This window comes from Stomoxys calcitrans, chromosome 4 (assembly GCF_963082655.1).
Source record: "Stomoxys calcitrans chromosome 4, idStoCalc2.1, whole genome shotgun sequence".
Taxonomy (NCBI): Eukaryota; Metazoa; Arthropoda; class Insecta; order Diptera; family Muscidae; genus Stomoxys; species Stomoxys calcitrans.
In genome coordinates this window covers 162,287,272-162,303,087 of record NC_081555.1, presented here as the reverse complement: position 1 = coordinate 162,303,087, position 15,816 = coordinate 162,287,272, and the positions used below count along the sequence as shown (strand labels likewise).

The 15,816-nt window shown below is 34.0% G+C and overlaps 1 protein-coding gene and 2 long non-coding RNA genes across 6 annotated transcripts in view; 2 read left to right on the top strand and 1 right to left on the bottom strand.

The window, feature by feature from the left end:
- Positions 1 to 15,816, top strand: part of LOC106087816 (solute carrier family 41 member 2) — a 127,939-nt gene that overhangs the window by 64,193 nt on the left and 47,930 nt on the right. The window contains exon 1 of one of the 4 annotated variants that reach the window (XM_013252988.2): positions 3,394 to 4,117. The exons of the other annotated variants lie outside the window; for them this stretch is intronic. The gene's annotated coding sequence lies outside the window, so the exon portion shown is untranslated. Of the gene's footprint in view, positions 1 to 3,393; positions 4,118 to 15,816 lie in introns of those variants that run through there. 4 annotated transcript variants of the gene reach the window in all.
- LOC106087819 (uncharacterized) lies at positions 4,352 to 5,183 on the bottom strand. The gene is made up of 2 exons (XR_001221330.2): positions 4,929 to 5,183; positions 4,352 to 4,733 (listed from the first exon to the last, which is right to left on the bottom strand). It is a non-coding gene; the product is annotated as an uncharacterized LOC106087819 (long non-coding RNA).
- LOC106087817 (uncharacterized) lies at positions 4,721 to 5,840 on the top strand. Its single transcript, XR_009398115.1, has 2 exons — positions 4,721 to 4,983; positions 5,085 to 5,840. It is a non-coding gene; the product is annotated as an uncharacterized LOC106087817 (long non-coding RNA).

Here is a 15,816-nt window from a genome sequence, read left to right as displayed (position 1 = left end):
CAGAATCGGTCCATTATTAATTTTTTATGAAAATATATATAAAACTGAGTTTCCCAGCGGTGCAAAAATTATAACTTCATACTTTTCAAGGTGCAAAGTTAGTTAGAGGTTAAAGAGGTCGAAAAACTCGCCGTTTGGGTCTCCGGAATCGTATGGCTAAAATGTGAAAGCCAAGAGAAGTTATGGACATTGAAATCTCCATCAAAAAGGATTTCACTGATAGAAAAAGACTCAATTTACTATTTACTATGGCGCCAAAGCCATTCAAAGTAGCCACCCTTTCCATGTTTGAACTTCTACAAAGAAATCCGAAATGCAGTACGTGTGTCCCAGCTTTGTTAAACTAGAAATAACAGTTACATTATATTTGTTTTATTGACAGCTCATTATATGGTTAACAAACCACCAAAAGCATTTACTTTTGAGTTGATATTAAAAGAAGGTTATTTGTGATGCAGTTCAAGCGAAATAGCGCTATATTTTGCCAGAAAATCAAAACCGGCTGTTGTTGGCGATTACAAACACCTCAAAGTGAACAAAATGTTTATATATATGATAGCGTTGCCAAATGTTATTCATAATGTTATTCAACAAACTATTATGGGGGAAGCCAATATAAAGTTCCAAAACTTCAGTTTCACATAAAGTAAAAAAAATTTCAACCATTACTATGCACATCATGCGTAAAAAAACAATTCGGTTCAACGCGGATATATAATAGCAGAACATGCTGCATGTAGTTCATCATCTTTGTGTTGTCATTTAAATTTTCAACGAAAATTAAGTTCCCCGCATGCGGTGATTCCCGCACAATGAACAATAGTGTTAAACCATAAATATTCAACTTTTTTTGTTTTATTTTAGTTTTAAGAAAATTTACCAGAATACCCTTACTAGGCACGACAATAAACATACACGAATGTATGTCATATAAACAAGAGCTCAGGTTGACTACAGTCCAGGATGTATGGTAATTCATCATTGTTATAATCACACCCTACAATTAATGGACTAGTGTTAGGTGTATCGTCAATTACGTAAAACTAAATAATTGCTTGGCAGCAGGTTTAATTGGGTAAAGTAACTGCTGCGCAAATTTTTGATAACTTCTTTAATATGACTACTTTGTAAGATATTTTGTTAATGGGCTTTAAATTCAGCATTCAAAGCCTAAAGGCCTGGTTATGCTCTCGTAAATGTAGTGTAAATGTAGAACAAATGTATCGTAAATGTAAAGAAGGTGAGGGAGGGTCTGACGTCAGAGATCTTCAGGCATAACTCAAGGGCAGGTCAGAGAAGACGGCCCTCCACGCAGTGATGCGAGAAGTTGAAACGTCTTTCCAATTTAAGGAGTACGCGATGGCGGCTTTCTCGAATATTGAGAGGGCATATAACAACGAGGAGATTGGTCGACAGTCACCGCCCTGAGCCGCACGAGGAGGCAGAATACGGCCAAGGTTTCCTTCTGGACTCTATGGATGCGGTGGACAGACTGAGGTGGGTTTCGGGAGACAGAGACTAGATTGGGGCTATACCACGACACACACAACATTTCAGATAGAGCTAGGTTTCATAAAAATAGACGCAAAAAAAATTCTCTGAAGGGATTTACTGTTTTCGAAATCAGTTGTTGTTGCTGATGTTGTAGCCACAATTGTATGTGGAGGTACCGATTGTCGTCATGCGCTTTCTGGTCCATAGCACCGATCGCCGCGGGAACGTTATGGCCATTGGCTATTAAAAGACACCAATAGATCGCCTTGTCACATCGAGTATCACAGGCACTCAGTTTTTAAGCCAGAGCCGTTGACGTCCGGCCTCTCACTGAGACTCGCACTTCGATACCGCTGATTTACAACTGTATTTGCAGCTTCTACGTATACGAAGCATTCCACTATACGCAACCTGCAGACACGCTCGATAGTTCCCAGCTGAGTTTCTCGTAATGACGATGAACACCAAACAAATTGGAGCTCAGAGTTTAAACTGATGTGGTGCTTATAATAATCCCGTGCCGGGTCGAAATCAGTATGTTTATATGGCGGAACTTTAGCCCGTGGGCTCTAGTACAATAAGGTCAAAGTGTGTGGCGGAGTGGAATCCCTTAATAGTCCCCAGCGCCGTATTGGCGCTTACCACCTACTCTCTTCTTGTAATTTCTTTTTATAACCTATGGTATATGGTCTTTCTAGTGTTGAAGGATGTTATACTACTTTTATACACAATTTAATGTAATTTTATTAATAATTATCGATTTAGTCTTTTGCGTTCATAAATTTTAAAAATTCTCGTTCAATAAAAATATGCATAATTCACAATAGAGAGATTTTGAACGATTTTAGTCCTTCATATATGCGGTATTCGGCACTAAGATATTGCTCCTTTATAAACCTTTATCTCGTTTTGACGGCATGAGGAACTATAGAAATCAATTCCTATGCTAACATATAAAAAATTTATGGGGATAACCTTTTTTTAGATTCTGCACATAAAAAGAAACCGTGTCATGAACTTGACAAAGGCAATCCATGGTGGAGAGTATAAAAGATTCGGCCCAGCTGTTCGCTTTTCTTGTTAATTTTTATTTTGCTTTGTTTAATCAATTTAGCAAAAATCCCAGTGAGTTCTTGTATAAATCAAAAACAAAATCTCATACTAGCTGTCAATGACTTAAATTCAGATATGTGCCTTTGTGGGTGTGTGCGTGTTTGTTTATATTCCATATTAACTTCAATCACCGAATGACAGTTAACTATATATGACTGTGTATAGCCATCTGAGTACTGATTACTTCCCAGTTGTTGCCTTGATTGCCGATAACAGCACGCGAACGTCATAGGTGTTCAATTTAAACGCACATACACATTTTATGTAGGTGTTTTCAAAGAGATTATATATGCTTTCTTTGGCATTACCGTTATTCATACATTAGCTGTTAGCGTTTTCACCTTTGTTTACCAACAACAGGTGGTTGAGTTGTATATTTGTTGCTGTTATTGTTGAGTTCATTCATTGATTGCTTCTTGTGATATCACTGTCAACCTCATCGTTGACGTTATGTGCTCACTTCACCGCTGACTTTCTCAGCGCTGAAAAGCAAAGAGAAAACATTTAATGATTTTGGCTTAGACATTTCGGCTCTGTTGGCGAAAACGTTCATGTTGTCGTCGCTACGTTAAACGATTCTCTTACGATCTATGTACACTAACGCCAGCGTCTGCGTTGTCATTGTGCTCTGCTCACATCACTTAAGAGTTAAGTGTGCAATCAAACCCTTTTGATCGCGCTATGATTGTTGTTGTCTGTGGCGCTGCCGTTGACATTGTCGTCATCTTTAGCGTCGCTGTTTTCGTTACTGCTTTTTTCACTTAGGAGCTTCGTTGTCGTATGCTCATTTTAATCTTTCGATTCGATTGATCGTGTGGCTAAAAATTAAGTCTTATCTTTATTTTTTTCTGATACCACTCTCTGATGAGTGGCTGGTTGGTTGGTTGCTTGGCTTTGTTGGCCTCACTGTCTCTGACTGACTGTATGGTACGCTAGCCAAGTTTAAGTTGTGGATTATGATGGTGGCGCTGTTTGGTGACCGGGCTACGTTCAATTGGTTTTCTTCATTTTGGGGGAGAGATACGTTATAATACCAGGTGTCGATAGTCTTTGGACATTCAGTACGCGGCACATTGATCTAAAGTGAAGACGGGTCGCTCGGTTAAAAAAAAAAACATTAAAAGAAGAAGAAGAAAATATAAAAAAAAATAATAGTCAAAAAAGAAGATTAAAATAAGTGCTCGGTTTCAAAAAAAAATTGCTGTTAGAAAAGATTAGGTAGAAAATATTGAAAAAAAAAATCGATATTGATACAAAATCAAACAAAAAAAAATACCCATAAAAATTCTCATATTAAAAAAAAATATATATATAACAAAAAGGGAATGCAAAAAAAGAATTGTGGTTACAAAAACGTACACCTTAAAAACCCCAAAGTGAATTGTACCAAAGGTTTTGAAACCTCAACAACAACAACAAGATAACGCCAAGTCGCTGCTTTATAAACAACATCAATCTTTTCCTCCTTCTCCAGCTGCCAAATGTAAACACAAGAAAAAATCTGATACATGTAAGCAGTGTAAAGCCCTTGAAACCAGACGAAAAAAAACATCAACCACCAACCAACCAGCTTGAAAAGAGAATGCAATTAAATCTGGTCGCTACTCGACCACACAGACTGAAAATAAAAGTCTTTGGCTTAGAGTCCAATTTTTTTCTCACCCCATATTTTTTAAAATAAATTCCTATAGGTAGCGCCTATTCCTATCTTGGGACCACTTTAAAAAACCAATGACATAGTATATCAATGTTTATGGCTAATTTACCGACCATAGGTACTGCTTTATTCATAAAAAAAAATAAAACTACTACACTGAGCAAATTGGGGCATTGCGATAACCTTAGTAAGCCATGTTTTATATCTTTTGATTTAGCTACATACGTTCGTATTTTTTCGTTCACCAATTTTATATTTTTCTTTTGTTTTGTTTTTATTTATTTTTTTTCGATTTGTAAGGCAGTGCGCGCATGGTAGGCGGTTTTTTATGCATACACCCATAGTACTTGCTTTTGGGTTAATTTACGCGTTCTTTTCAAAATTGATTGTTCATGGCTGAGTTATGGCATTCTTGATGTGATGATGTATTTATTATGGCAAACGCAGTGGCAACAGCTGAAAATTTAGTCTACAATGTGAATATTAGTTAGTTTATAAATAGATTTTTACAAAGAAAAAAAAAAATAAAACGGAACTTTATAACTAAACTAAAACTTTTTTAATTTTAAGGCTAAGACAATATAGTTGGCCACACAGCTCTTTAATCTGTTGGAGTTGGGAATATTTCACTATTTCCTTACTGTGATGCAAGACTTCTACTTACAGTTTACACGTTAGTGCGTATAAAAAACATATTGTTATTTCCTCAACTTCATTCGGTGTGTTGATTATACAAAATTTATAATTTTTATGAAGTTTTTACATATACAAACTTCTTCGTCCCAACTTTGATATTTATGCTTTTCCTTCTTTTCTTCAGCACTTTGATGCAAATGATTTAAGCTCTGGATTATTTTATATTGGCAACACCGTATAGCAAAATAATGGCATACAAAGAGGATAACAGATAAATTTTGGTGCTCCCAAAATTTGACAACAAATGTCAAGCTTATAAGTGTCGGTAATTATTTTATTTGTCTTTAAAGCCTAGTACTGACTTCGACTTTTCACACGAACATCTGTCAAAACGCACTATAAAACAATGGTGACGAAGATAATGCGAACACATTCCGTACAAGTGGTACAGAGTTCTATGAGCAAAATAGTAGCGACATGTCGCTGCATCAGAATAAATTTCGCACAATTTTAATTGCAAATGTAATTAAATGCTCACGAATCAACTTTGTTCAATACTGTAGACTTTGTTGTGTGTTGTTGTTTGACTTTTGTTTGTGTTCTGACAAAGAAAAGAGTCCGTCGGCATTTTCGCTGTGAATGAAGTCAGTACCAGGCTTAAAGCAAGCAGCTCTGCCGAAAAAATTAAAAAATCTAATTTAAAGTAAAAAGAAAAGAAATGAAGATACACATATTGGAAGCTAACCCTGCCTAAACCCTATATACGTGCATTTCGGCATAGTTTCCTTCACGGGAAAGGAAATAATGCATATTTCGAAAATGCAAACGACGCAAACTGCATGTTGGGAAATCCTGTTTTAAATTAGCATAATATAAGTGTATATAAATAAACTTTTTGCTTTATATAATGACTAAATAAAAAACCCTTTTCCTTGTTTAATAGCGTTTTTATACCCACTACCATATGAAAGGTGTATAGTAACTTTGTCATTCCGTTTGTAAATGCAAATTTTGCCCATAAACAGGGACAAAACTTCTCACATATCAATAAGTGCAGTCCGATTCAAGTTTTAGCTACGGAAGAAGTGTAAATGCCACAGATAGAAAGTCTGTCATTACACAAAAACACATGCATTAGGAAAAAGTACAGCTAATAGAGAGGGTTACCGAGCGTGGTTAATGTGGTAATTGTTTCACATATGCGTTTTCGCAATTAATACGATTCAAATACAACTTACCAACGCACGGCCCTTGAAGCCATCACACCTAATATGGTTGAAAAGTCTTCTAACCACAGACGAAGTGCGTCCCATAGTGGTTGTTAGGTGTTGCTATCTTTGGCTTTCCGTTTCCATTTGCAATCTCCGATCATTGAGCTTGTCTCGAAAGAGAAACAAACAAAAGTTTTATTTACTTTGGAAGCAAAAGTTAAAAAAAAAAAAAAAAACAAAAAAATTAAAGCTATGGAAATTTTTCATCGATTCTATATTGATCATTCCTGGCCAAGGACTGCTCCGCTTTCGCATATCTAAGGTCAAAAGCAACAAAAAACCAGAAAAGAAAGGCAAAAGTCGGGCGGTGCCGACTATATAATACCACCTAGTGTATATATAACTTTTTATATATTTTATAATCTAGTCAGACTTTAATTTGGATACAAATTGCAATAGTAATTTAGAACCTTGTAAGATTTTCCTACCATTGGACAAAAGATTTGGTTTTCTACTTCCTTAAAAGGCCATATCGTATAAAAGATTATATGGGACATGAAAAAGAACATCTCACGCCATTAATTGTAGAGATGTGACCAAAACTGTGGTTTTTACTGCATTAAAATTCCATATCGGATGAAATATACACATTGGAGCTTTATCTAAATTACGACCAATTTTAATGAAATTTTACGCATGTATTCGAACATCAATTAAAACGTCTCATGCAAAATCGGACGAAAATTGTGGCTTCTACAGCCTTAAAAGGCCATATCGGATGAAAGATATATATGGGAACTATATCTATATCTGAACTGATTTGTATGAAATTTTGCACACATATGAGCCGATTTTTTTTTCAAAATTTATAGCGTTTGTCCTTGGACCAAAAAAGAGACTTGTGCAAAATTTTATGAAAATCGGACAACAAATGCAAAATGCCAGGCGGACATGGCTAAATCGAATCATAAAGTGATTCTAAGCCGATCCGTATACTTATCGATGGGTCTAGTTCTTCTCCTTCAAACAAATGCACAAATCTACACCACAAATGCAAAATGCCAGGTGGACATGGCTAAATCGAATCAGAAAGTAATTCTAAGCCGATCCGTATACTTATCGATGGGTCTAGCTCTTCTCCTTCAAACAAATGCACAAATCTAAACCACAGTGGTGGTGTAGGATATAAAAAAATTGTCAAATTCTTCTGAAAATAAAAAAGAAATGTTTCAACAAAATGTAAAAAAAAAATACATATTTCAAAATTTTATCGGAATTCTTATAAATTGGCTATATTCAGGCCAATTTTTTTTAAAAAAAGTTCAAAAAAGAGGATTGTGGAAAAAGGGTAAATTTACCCCTTTAATCGTACAACAGTAACCCTGATTGCAGGGTGGAAAATCTCATTTTAAAGGCATTACATGTTTCGATATAGCTGCCATATAAACGACGTAACTATAAAATATGCAAAAGATAATTCTTTCATGTACGCAAACTCGATAAATTATCTAGAAAATAATTTTCCAATTCTGATTTACAGAACAATAAATAAATTAGTTTCAAACATTATTAAATGTTTTACCTTTTGAAGTCCTTCACACGTTGCTGTCCAACGAATTTCATTGTCTTGTTTCTAAGTTATGAAATGTGAAAGCACGTAAGAGCCAGACCGACAAGAAAAAATGTATTTTAAGTGCATATTGGTATATTAGTTTACAATGTGTCTAAGTAGTTGCTTTAATCCTATTTTAAATTTTACATTTCTTTTACTGATTCAAATCGTCAAGTCATATATTATACCATAACCATATTGTTAAGGAACTAAAAAAAGAATATTGATTTGAAAAATGTGTCTCAAACCTTTTTTATGATATGTACATGACATTGTAAAAATAATTATAATAGGTACGTGACCAGAAATACCTATGTCCAATTAAATTTATTTGTCATTAATACCCTTAAAGAGTATGGTTTTAACAATAAGAAGAAATAAATAAAGTTTAAGTGTAGTTTTTATTGACTTGTGCAGTTCTTAGCTCAACCACCTTTATTTATAATCGTCTGGGTCGCAAAATTTTGTTTTTGTTCATTTAAAATTGCATGTTTCAATTTAACCAACAAAGTTTATGCGTTTATGAAAGAGTTCAACCACTATTAAAGTTCGTTTTTATTTTTATAAATTATTAATTTTAACTATATTTATGAAGAAACACTTAATATACGAATATACCTTGGACAGTAAATTGGAATATTTTATTAAGCATTCATTATTCAATAACGATAACAATGTTAAATTCATGGTGGGGTTGCTCCTTTACAAAGAAGTTTCGAAATCGCATAGCTATTTTACAAAGGTCAAGTTTCATTGTCAGCGAAAGTAGATACTAGTAAGGTCTTTGTTTTAAATGGCAATCAATTTGTAAATTTTTTTCTTCTTCCCCCTAGTAATTTGAGGTAAGGGCAGGTTTATGGGAATTTGATATGGCATGAATGTTTTGCCAATGACACAAAGCCAATAAATAAATTATTCCACATTTCCAATAATTGCCATATTTGTGGTTAATAACTCATTAATGAAAAACTCCTGAAATCAACGAAAAACCATTTCATTCAAGTTGAGTGAACTTGAACTTCAAAAAATGCAAATATTTGTTGTCATTTTGTAACGTGTGCCATTGGCCGAAAACCTACTCTCTTCGTCTTGCTCTCTCTCTCCCTCTCTTTATCTCGTGCTCTTGGCTATGTCTGACTCTACAACAAAGTAACGTTTTGGTAAAATTTATTCTAAACGTTGACTTAAACATAAAAACGAGTTTAACGTTTATTTAAATTGGTGCAAAAACGACTGGGGTTGCCACATGGCAGAAAAATGTTAGCCAAGCATATGTACAAAAAATCAAAGTACATAATATTGGATAATGCCGCGGATAGTACTATATGCATTTTGGACAACACGAACGAAATTATTAAAGCCTTGGATAAGGCGGATAATATTATCGAATTATTGGATAAAGTGGATAATATTTTATAATTTTTGGATAACGCGGAGACTATTTGTAAAAAAAAATAAATAACGCAGATAATACTATTAAATTTTTGGATAACACGCATCATATTATAACCAGTAAGGAAAGGCAAAAGTCGGGTGGAGCCGACTATATAATACCCTACACCCTACCATTATAAATTCGGGCAATATACAAATATATATGTTTATGAGAGCTATAGCTAAATCTGATCCGACTTTCAAACAGATCGTTTGAAAATTGTTGTTACTACGACCATATAAGTGTAAATTGGGCGATAAAAATGTATGGGTGCTACATCCGATTTTGATGAAATCTCGCAGATATATATATAACAATTCGTGCCAAATTTTGTGCAGTTCGGTTACAAATTGTGTTTATTACAGCCTTATAAGCGCAAATCGGGCGATACATATACATGGGAGCTATATCCAAATCTGAATCGATTTTTACCTAAATCAATAGCGTTCGTCCTTGAGCCAAAAAAGTGGTATGTGCAAAATTTCGTGATGATTGGTTAACAAATACGAGCTGCACTTTGATTACAAGAATACATGGACTCGCAGACGGACATTGCTAAATCGAATCAGAAAATGATTCTGAGTCCATCGGTATACTTATCAATTAGTCTAGCTCTTCTCCTTCTTAGGGTTGCAAACAAATACACAAACTTATAATACACATTGGTGGTGTAGGGCATAAAAATTTTAAAATAGTGGGTAATTTTATTTGATTTTTATATAACACGCATAATATTATAAAAATCTGAAAAACGCGTGTAATATTATTGGATTCTTGGATAATCTGGATAATATCATAAAAGTTTTGGATATTGAGGACTATGTCATAAAATTTTAGGATAGCACGGACAATATTACAGAAATCATAATATTGAAGAATAACGGATTACAGAATAACGCGGATATTATTATTTGATTTTGGGATAGTCTGGATAGTATCATTGAATTTTTTGCATAACTAGGATAATAATATCGGTTTTTGGATAAAACGGTAAATATAATAATATTTTAGATAAAGTAGCAAATATAAATGGATTTTTGGATAACGCAGATAATATAGTAGGAATCTTAGATAGCGCGTCTAATATTTTAGGGAATATTGGATAAATCGGAGAATTGCTTATGTTTTTGAATAACGCGTAAAATAAGTTCGGTTAGGACGAATCTTGAGTATCAACGGCCATGGATTTTCTAAAAGTCTACGCAAATGAACATAGTTAAAGAACACATTCGTACTTAACGTACCAAGTTTTTGCCAAATGGGGCAAATAGATTTATATGGGAGCTACATATATCGGGGTATAGGCCGGCTCTTGCGCAAATACTGAGTGACTATTATGCTCGATATGACAATAACTAATGACCAACCTATTCTCGCAGCGATCGAACGAGCTTGGTCACCTATAGGAGTTTAAAGAGGGTCGCCACCTCCACATGAAAAAGTGACAACAACAACAACATAACAATTTAAACAATATTTTCCATTGATTTTTGAAATCATCCGTCTGTCGAAATCACGATAGCTATCGAACGCGTAAAGCTTATGGAAATTCTAAATTAGTATACACCTAATCCTATGGTGGTGGGTACTAAAGATTGCGCGGATTTTGGGCTCAATTCCCACCAAAGTCTTTGTTCTGTCGGTATTGTGGTATACCAATGAAAAAAATTAGGTATGTTTGATTTCAGGCGGCCACTATAATCTTACCTAAGTTTATTCGTATGAAATGCTGTGTTAACACAATCAAAGCAAAATATATCCAAATTCGCACCTAAAACCTGCAAAAATATGCATTTTATTATAGCAATTTTAACAAAACTGTGTACTTAATTCTCTAAACAAGTGGTTTAACCTTTACTGACCAATAGAAGAATTTCTACAGTTGGCAGCCTTGGAGACAAATCTACTACATGAGCCTGCTCTGGAAACCTTCCCAGAACTTGCTGTCGTATTTTGAAATATTTTTACTTAAATTTTTTACCTTCCGTCATAACCAATTCTTCCACTTTATTTTTATTTCACTGTTTATGTTAATTCTATAAACAAGTGGTTAACCTTTACTGACCATTTACAATAGAAGAATTTCTTCAGTTGGTCACACTTTTCTTGGAAAAACATACCATGGCAGCCTTGGAGACAAATGTGCTACATGAGCCTTCACGGGAAACCTACCCAGAACTTCGTTATATTATATATTTTTTACCTTCCGCCATAAACATTTCTTCCACTTTATTTTTATTTCACTTTTTATCTTATTTGTACGAAATAATGTCCAAAAATGTCTGCTCGCTCTTTACGCTTACCACATAGGGAAAATGATGAAATTACCTTTATTGCATAATTATTTTATGATTTAACAATGCCTATATTTCAATTCGAAGCTTAACAAAGCGCAATCCCTCATTGCTGTTTACATTACAAAATAAAGCATTATTACTCAAACCCCACACACGTACGAATACACATCTGGCAACTCGACAGATATAAAAACGTCAATGATCAATAAAAGTTTGACCAAAAAAAAAATTTAAATCAAAAATGTTGTTGATTTTTCTTTCTGTTTTTTTTTTAACGCTGTATCGTGTTTTGGTTTTATTTTGTTGCCAACGCGCACTCATACCCCTCCGGCTGGTTCAACCAGTTAAATCCACACAAAAGAAAAATCGAAAAATCTCTAAATCGTATGGAATTAATCAAGATCAATTAACGCCATCAATGATGCACCCCAAACAACTGGCGGTTGTCTGACGGTAGACGTTATACTTTTGTTGAATTTGTTATAGTTATTTCAGAGGGTAGAGTAGTTAAATTAAATGCCGTTATATCAGTTGTCAGTACTTGTAGCGTCATCGAAGTTTCATTAGCAAGTATTTGTGTGTGTTGGCACTAAACAAAAGGACTAAACAACACTACAGCTCTTATAAGGCACACAATAGCATTAATAGCGGAGGGAGAGCATGTTTGGAAACGTGGGCATCATGTGTTTTCTGTGCTCTCTCTATCTCTCTCACTACTTGCCAATAATTCAAGCATTAACAATAACAACAATCGCAACACCAATAACAAAAACAACAACTGACGACTAGACTAATCTACTATAGTGACATGCTCTCATGTCAAGCGTATATTGGCTTTATATTTGTTGTTGTTTTTAGAATAATTTATGCAAATAATAAAGGCAAACAAATGATCAAACCCACAACAACAAATAAATACAGCAGCAGCATTCCCCACAAAATGATGATGATGAGAATTTTGATGATGATGCCAAACAAACCAATACAATCAACAAGCCGCCTCACTACTGACCGGCCAATTCGGCACAACCTTTTTTCCAACAACAACAACAAAATATGTGCCAACAATTTAATTAAAATATATTTGTCAAATATAAACAAATTTTGATTGCTGTGAAAATTACAACAATTCACAATTCCAACTACTTACATGCAAACAGACACACTCCTACACTTATGACAACTCAAAAAGCTATAGTCGTAAACTTATGTGGTTACTTGAATGCGGTAGAGGATTTGTCATCATCATCGCCATCTAGATGTATAAATAAGATTTATGTTTATAGTTTTGTTACGTTTCACACATTTAAATGAATGGCATGTTGGTATAAATAAAACCTGAACAATATATAGATACACATACACACACACATACTTACGTACATAACTATGAACTAATTTATTCATCTAGTCAGCAGCAACCCATATTCTTTAAGGTGGTCAGGAAAATTGCTTGACGCTAGAGCTAAGGGGCATTCAATTGTCATTACACAAGCTTCGCAGTGTAGTAATAAGTCAATCGCCTTTAGACAAGCTGGCGAAAAAAGTGTTCTCAAGTATTTACTACAGGAAAATCATATTTTTACATTACACTAGGCACAGTGTTAAGAAAAAAGATTTTGTAATTTGTTTTCTAGAAAAAAGAGCTATAAAAATAATTAAAAATTATTGCCTATGAATTTTTCACAAGCTTAAAAATATCTAAATATAAAATTTAGGCACAGGTAAAGGGAGCAAATCGTTTCTTAATACATGTCGTGATTAGTTGAATGCTATGCTACTAAACTTTATCTTATGCCTCTTGATAATGCCATCATGATGTATCAGTGCTGTAATAATAATAATGTAATAACTTATTTAACACACATACCGTTCAAGGACTACACTAAATATTCATTCATTTATCTACGATTATGAAACGTTTAAAATAATTTCTTAACAATTTTTGTTTATTGCTAAAAGTGCTAAATATAACCACCTTATAAATCCTACCCAGGCCGAATCTTATATACCTACCACCATGAATCGCATTTGTCGATTTCTTTGCGTGGTATCTCTTTTTAGGCAAATATTTTAAATATTTTAGCATTTCGTAAAATAGCCATTAGCAGATGTTATATGCATTACTTATGACGGTGTTGCGTATAAGTGATGCATAACAATAACAATTGATGTTACTCATACGTAGCTAAATCAATTGAGACTTGTAATTAGTTCATTTGCAAGAAAATTGTCAATTAACTCAGTCCTAGATAAAGCGGGCTCTATGCGGCATCATAAGTAAAACAAAAATTCATCTAACAACATTCAACAAAGCAAAAACAACGAAAACAGTTGATGTTAGGCTAGTCTATCTTGAGAAAATATTCTACATGTAGATAGCATCAAAGTGAAAACCATAGTATTGCAGATAGATGTCGCTGCTATTTCCCTAAACCATGTTTCTAATTCTCTGCCTCTCTTGATTTATCTTTAGCGTTTTGTTTTGGTTTATAACCTTACATAGCTGCCATATAAACCGATCTTCAGATTTGACTTCATGAGCATCTTGAAGGCGCAATTACCACCCGATGGAGCTGAAATTTTACACGTAAAGTTTTGTAATGATATATCAGCCTGCCAACTATAGTTCACATAGGTTTATAACCAGTCCAAATAAGTTTATAACCATTTAAACCGATCGCCCGATTTGACTTATCTATGGTGGAGGGTATATTAGATTCGGCCTGACTTAACGCGTTTTTACTTGTTTTTATACTGATTTAATCAAAAAGGTCTAAGGGGATTTATTGTCAATTATATTCTCGCTTTCGCTTTTAATTAGCTATGGTTGTTTGATTTTAAAACTTTTGTTTCTTTCCAGTACCGTTGTTCAATTTAGTAATGTTTATTTTCATTTGTTTTATAAAAACAAGTCTAAACGAATTTATTTAGCAAGACTTACATTTTCAACAGGCACATATTATTTTTTTTTTGCGTAGCAATAAATAGTAAAAAGAAAAATTTTTTTTTGGTAAAAAAACCAATTTCCAAAAATTTTAACTTCTATGGGCTTTTGAATTTGCAATGTACGCCCTTTCAATATTAAAAATTCACCATATCCATTTTTTTTTGTGGAAATTTACCCTGGAACATTTCATTAAGAAGCAGCGGGGATACTTCTCTCACATAAATTAGTCTTATTTTTACTTTAATCTCGTTGCCATGCCGCAGAACCAACCACTTAGTAGATAAGTTTTACACGGCTGAATTAAATTTCCATGAACATTCCATTAAGAAACAGGGGATACTTCTCTTATATCTATAAGTGCAGTCGGTTTAAAGTTTAAGTTCAATGAAAAGGGGCCTCCTTTTTATGTCGAATCCGAATGATGTGCCACTTGGTAAAGAAGTTTTAATATGGCCGGATACCTCACACCGCTGAACATTTTTATGATGTTCACACCGGCATTTAAAGCGAGGAGTTCGGCCTCATAGGCAGAACACCTCGCGTTTGTGAATGAGAGGACTACCAACCCTGAAATATTTGTCTGATATTCTCAGATATTTGAACCCAGGCTTTCAGTGTCATAGGCGGACATGTTACCCTCTGGTTCAAGGTATTTTCCTCTCATTGCTCACCTAAAAAGCTCGAGTTTTCCCGCAAACATCCTATGAAGGAACAACAGTAAGACTTTTCTTATCAATAAACGCTGTCCAATTCAAATATTAGGGAATTAACCTTGTCTAAACAATTATTGATAGCAATAAATTCTACTCCTGTTGACATTTGAAAGTATTTCCCTCTCGATCTCTTTTAATTTGCTTTTATACCTTAAGGTTGGTAATCTATTTTGCTTTCGGAATAGACGCTAAAATTTTAAACGTTTCACGACCGAAATTTCACGGTAATCCTATATTTTATTTCCACACCAAACACGTTTTTTTTTTATCTGCAGCTATTATTTTCTATTTTTAATTTATTGTTTACTCAAATAAAAATACAAAATAATTAATTACTCTACCATTGAAATCCATGAAACAAACAAAAATGATGCCGACAACGGTGGCATTATAATTTCAAGGGTTGCCAATATAATATTTTGGCAATTTCCCCATTAACAGAGAACTACTTTTTCGTCTATTTTTTTCCAACATCTCGCCAACTTGTTTTTATTTGGAGTTTGACAGCGTTCCGCGTGAAAAGCTGAACAGAACACATTGCGTAACATATTATTTCCGAACACAGCAACCTATGTTCATCTCACATAACGGTAAAGTGAAAAACACATACTACTTCTTTGATTCTTTTTAATAACGTGTTGCCAACCTTAAAAAATCGCTTAAGGTTGCCATTATACAAAATAAAAAAAATAATAAAA